We start from the raw sequence: 6,137 nt of genomic DNA, 5'->3' as shown, positions 1-6,137 counted from the left end.
TATTTTTTGAGTATACTGTTTTAAATGGGGGGGCGGTCCTGTTACTGTGTAGAGTGATACTATGTTGCCTTCTTCATGTGGTGTAATGTAGAAGTTGGGAAAATTAAGTAATGTGTTCTACAAGCGGAACTCGAGATAACTGTTTTATTTCCTGCAGAGACGAGTCCTGGCTGGATAAAGTGATGGCGGTCTGTGCTGGATGAAAGATGAAGGACTTCACCTAGAGACGTCACTGGTGAGTCAGTGTTACCTATACACTTACACTATACACTGTATACTATATACAGAGGTCCTGTGTACAATGTCACCAGTGATCACTGTATTATCTATACATTATATACAGAGCTCCTGTGTGTAATGTCACCAGTGATCACTGTATTACCTGTACACAGACACTGCTTACTAATTACAGATCTCCTGTGCATAATGGCACTGATGGTGATGGTATTGTGGGTTTTTTTTTTATTACTGATCAGTATTGTAGTATTCAGTCATTGTTGGTAATATGTGGTCTGGTCATGATGTGGTGGTAATATGTGGTCTGGTCATGGTGTAGCGGTATTTGTTCCTTGTATTTTATATTATTCGATCACTGTGGTGGTAATATGTCATCTGGTCATAGTGCTGTGGTATTTGTTCCTTGTATGTAGTATTATAGGTCATTTTAAAAATTGAAAAATAAATAAAAATATACCTAAATTGTATTGCATATTTTAACAAATATTTAGTAGGTTACAGTAGAGTAGGGCCCGGCCAAAAGTGTCTACCTTGTTGTGGTGGCGGCTTAAAAAATCTTTTGGCCAAAACAAAAGCTGCCGGCTATATGTGTGATCTGGTGATGGGAACTGTTAATGTGTGATAGGTGAGAAGTGGAGATTTTCCAAGAGAGCGGTGGGACTGTGGACAGTTCGTGGGGTGGAGCCTGGAGGCGGGGCTGGGGTGGAGCCTGGGCGGAGTTTCAAGGGGGCCCCGAAAATTTTGCCAGTATGGGGCCCCGAAATTTCTAGTGGCAGCCCTGGTCCCAGTGAGGTGTTTTATTCAGTGACACCTCCATGTCTCCCTCCCCGCAGGCAGAGAGATGTCCTGGGAGCTGTGAGCTGAGCTCCGTTTCTAGCTCCGCCCCCTTTGACACCTCCTGTGCAGTCACAGATTCCTCAGCCTCTGTAGCCACGCCCCCCGCTCTCCTCTCAGGCTGCTTGTCTGTGTCTGGTAGTGATGGGCAGTCCGGCTCTTTGTGGTGATCCGGCTCATTCGGCTCACGAACCGGCTCTTTTTTAAATAAAAATGCATTTTACACAGTCATCGTTCCAGGTCTTTGCCTGTACAGTGAGAGCCTCATTATACACCTCTATAAGTACCTAGTAAAGCAGTACACACTGTGTTTAGCATTGTAGTTTCCTCAGATTGTTAGCTCTTGTGAGCAGGGCCCCTCTGCTACTCGGTTGTAGTCTTAACGTATTCCTTTCTAATATGTGGCGTTTTTTGTACATTCCTGTAGTCATTCCCTCTTGGACACAATTTATCTGCATCCGTATTTTTTTTGCAAACGGAAGCAAACGCATGGAACTGCATCCTGATCAAGATTTGGTTGAAATGTCAAATTCTGACTTCTGGGGCAGAGGGGAAAGAGGAGAGGGGAGAGACTGGTGAAAGTGAAAGAAAAAAAAATGGGGCTCCGAGCCTGCACAGTATCACATCCACATGTAGAGCGGACGCAGACATCCTGATTCGGGGGCATCTACATTGACAATCAGATGTCTTTTGGATGCGCTGCCACGTACCAGGATGTCTGCAGATTTTTTAACACCCAAAATTCGCAACAAGCTGCGTTTTGGGAGCACATGAGAAATCCTGACGCATAGTGATCCTGATGCGTCCTGATGCAAAAGCAGGTCCATGCGTCCCTATGTTAAGTGTAGGGATGCAATCTGGATCGGCATGCATCAGAATTGCTACACATCACAACACACCGTACCAAATCGCTAGTGTGAAAGCAGACCCACCCGTGCAGCCCCTAACCAGGAGCCCCCATGTTATATACAGGCTCCCAATACATTTTATTACCATTAGCACGCTATAACATAGGGCCAGGGGCGGATTATCAGAGGGTCAATCTGGGCGGTAGCCCAGGGCCCAGTGGTGTGGGGGGACCCTGGGCCACCGCACAGATTGCCCGCCGGCCGCCGCCATCACAGTGCAGAGTCCAGAGAGTCAGTGACACAGTGGCACTGGCACCCGTGACCCACCAGCCGCCCCTGTCAGACTGGTGGTGCCGCGGCGTTATCTCCTGATTTATGTGCCGCGTGCGGCCGTGCCCCTGCCGTGCCGTGCTGTGCCATCACTGCCGTGCCGGGAGCCCCCCCGGACCCGGTGGGCAGAGAGAGGGGGCCCGCATCGGGCCCCATCTCATCTGCTCACTGGGCCCCTACCGGCGCTGCCTGCGGCGGTTTCCTATTGCCGTGCGGGCGCGCCCGCACGGCAATAGTTAACAACAGCCGCCAGCCAATTGGAGGCTGTCGGCCGCAGGCGCCGCGCAGCGCACACGTCGCCGGCATCTGACGTCATAGTCAGTCGCTGGCGAGTGCGCGCTGCTGGAGGGAGCTCATCGCCTGGATCGCTGGTGGTAAGGTGAGGAGAATTTTTTTTATTTTTTATAACCTAACGGTATCGTGGAGGTGGAGTGGAGGAGTGTCAGACACTGGGGCTGGGGGGCAGATTGCTGTACACACTGGGGGCAATGCAGGGCCTGGGAGCAGGACACAGTCTCTGGGGGCCTTGGCAGTCTGATTTCTGGACACACTGGGGCAATGATGCTGGAAGAGGACACAGTCTGGGGACTGGGGGCCTGGGGCAAATGATTGCATTTGCTGGACACACTGGGGCAATGCAGGAGACACTGGGGGGGGGGCAATGCAGGAGACACTGGGGTGGGGGGCAATGCTGGAGGACACAGTCTGTGTACACACTGGGGGCAATGCTGGGCCTGGGAGCAGGACACAGTCTGGGGCAGTCTGATTTCTGGACACACTGGGGCAATGATGCTGGAAGAGGACACAGTCTGGAGCCTGGGGGCCTGGGGCAAATGATTGCATTTGCTGGACACACTGGGGCAATGCAGGAGACACTGGGGGGGGGGCAATGCTGGAGGACACAGTCTGTCTACACACTGGGGGCAATGCTGGGCCTGGGAGCAGGACACAGTCTGGGGCAGTCTGATTTCTGGACACACTGGGGCAATGATGCTGGAAGAGGACACAGTCTGGGGACTGGGGCAAATGATTGCATTTGCTGGACACACTGGGGCAATGCAGGAGACACTGGGGGGGCAATGCTGGAGGTCACAGTCTGTGTACACTGGGGGCAATGCTGGGCCTGGGAGCAGGACACAGTCTGGGGCAGTCTGATTTCTGGACACACTGGGGCAATGATGCTGGAAGAGGACACAGTCTGGGGACTGGGGGCCTGGGGCAAATGATTGCATTTGCTGGACACACTGGGGCAATGCAGGAGACACTGGGGGGGGGGCAATGCTGGAGGACACAGTCTGGGGACTGGGGCAAATGATTGCATTTGCTGGACACACTGGGGCAATGCAGGAGACACTAGGGGGGGGGCAATGCTGGAGGTCACAGTCTGTGTACACTGGGGGCAATGCTGGGCCTGGGAGCAGGACACAGTCTGGGGCAGTCTGATTTCTGGACACACTGGGGCAATGATGCTGGAAGAGGACACAGTCTGGGGACTGGGGGCCTGGGGCAAATGATTGCATTTGCTGGACACACTGGGGCAATGCAGGAGACACTGGGGGGGGCAATGCTGGAGGACACAGTCTGGGGACTGGGGCAAATGATTGCATTTGCTGGACACACTGGGGCAATGCAGGAGACACTAGGGGGGGCAATGCTGGAGGACATAGTCTGGGGACTGGGGCAGATGATTGCTGGACACACTGGGGCAATGATGCTGGAGGACACAGTCTGGGGACTGGCCTGGGGAGATGATTGCTGGACAGACACACTTGGGCAATGCGGAGACACTGGGGGGCAATGCAGGAGACAATGGGGCAATGCTGGAGGACACAGTCTGGGGACTGGGGCAGATGATTGCTGGACACACTGGGGCAATGATGCTGGAGGACACAGTCTGGGGACTGGGGCAGATGATTGCTGGACACACTGGGGCAATGATGCTGGAGGACACAGTTTGGGGACTGGGGCAGATGATTGCTGGACACACTGCAATGCAGGAGACACTGGGGAAATGATGGAGGACACAGTCTGGGGACTGGGGCAGATGATTGCTGGACACACTGGGGCAGTGCTGGAGGACACAGTCTGGGGCAGATGATTGCTGGAGACACTGACTGGGGCAATGCTGGAGGACACAGTCTGGGGCATATGATTGCTGGACACACTGGGGCAGATTGCTGGACAAACTGTGGGCAATGCTGGACAATTGGACATACTGGGGCATATTGCTGGACAGGACACACTGGGGACAATGCTGGACATACTGGGGCAGATTGCTGGATACACTGTGTGGAGGTAACATGCTGGACACACTGGGGGTAATATGCTGGCCACACTGGGGCAGATTGTTGAACACCCTGTCATGGGACACGATGGAGATGGATGGGGCAGGATGGGGAAATCATATGGGGTAGAATGGATACTCAAGAGGGCAGGATGCGAGAACATATTGCAGGAGCCAGGAATGAGATACACGGGGGGCCAGGATGGGGAATATTATTTCCGTAGGGGCTAATTAAGGGATATTATTACTGCAGTGATGTATTTATTTTATTTTTTGAGTATACTGTATTAAATGGGGGGGCGGTCCTGTTACTGTGTAGAGTGACACTATATCGCCTTTTTTTCTTTATGTGGTGTAATGTTGAAATTGGGAAAAATTAAGTAATGTGTTCTGCAAGCGGAGCTCGAGATAACTGTTATTTCCTGCAGAAACAACAAACAAGCCCTGGCTGGAATAAATGATGGCAGTCTGTGCTTCTTGACAGATGAAGGACTTCACCTAGAGACTGGTGAGTCAGTGTTATCTATACACTGACACTATACACTGTAAACCAGGGGTGTCAAACTGCATTCCTTGAGGGTCTCAGCTCAGACCATGAGTGTTTTCAAGATTTCCTTTGTATTGCACAAGGTGCTGGAATCATTCTGTGCAGGTGATTAAATTATCACCTGTGCAATACAAGGAAATCCTGAAAACATGACCTGTTTGCGGCCCTCGAGGAATGCAGTTTGACACCCCTGCTGTAAACCATATACAGAGCTCCTGTGTATAATGTCGCCAGTGATTGCTGTATAACCTCTACACAGACACTGCATACTAAGTACAGATCTCCTGTGAATACTGGCAGTTATGGTGATAGTATTTTGTTGTTTTATTTTTTTATTACTGTCAGTATTGTAGTATTCAGTCACTATGTGGTGGTAATATGTGGTTTGGAAATGGTGTTGTGGTATTTGTCCCTTGGATGTGCTATTTGGTCACCAAGTGGTGGTAATATGTGCTCTTGACATAGTGTAGCGGTATTTTTTCCTTGTATGTGATATAATTTGATCACTGTGGTTGTAATATGTCATCTGGTCATGGTGTAGCGGTATTTGTTCCTTGTATGTGATATTGTTCATTTTAAAAATTGAAAAATAAATCAAAATATACCTAAATTGTATTGCATATTTTAACAAGTATATAATAGGTTACAGTACAGTTGGGCCCGGCCCAAAGTGTCTACCGTGTTATGGTGGTGTCTTACAAAATCTTTTGGCCAAAACAAAAGCTGCCGGTTATATGTATGTATGTATGATCTGGTGATGGGAACTGTTAATGTGAGAAGTGGAGTTTTTTCAAGAGAGAGCGGTGGCACTGTGGACATTACAAGGGGTGGAGCGTGGGTAAAGTCTCAAGGGGGCCTGGAAAATTTAGCCAGTATGGGGCCCTGAAATTTCTAGTGACAGCCCTGCCAGTCCAGGGTAAATTGCCCGGGTACACACACCAAATGCATTAGGTGTACACAGTTGTTAGAAACTTATAGTTCTTCCTTTCTTGTAGGTATTCAAAACTCAAGTACATACCATTGTGCGCTTCCTCTTGAAAGTACCAGCCAAACTGTA

This window comes from Ranitomeya imitator, chromosome 2 (genome assembly GCF_032444005.1).
Source record: "Ranitomeya imitator isolate aRanImi1 chromosome 2, aRanImi1.pri, whole genome shotgun sequence".
NCBI classification, from domain to species: Eukaryota; Metazoa; Chordata; class Amphibia; order Anura; family Dendrobatidae; genus Ranitomeya; species Ranitomeya imitator.
Note: the sequence above shows the minus strand (reverse complement) of the source record.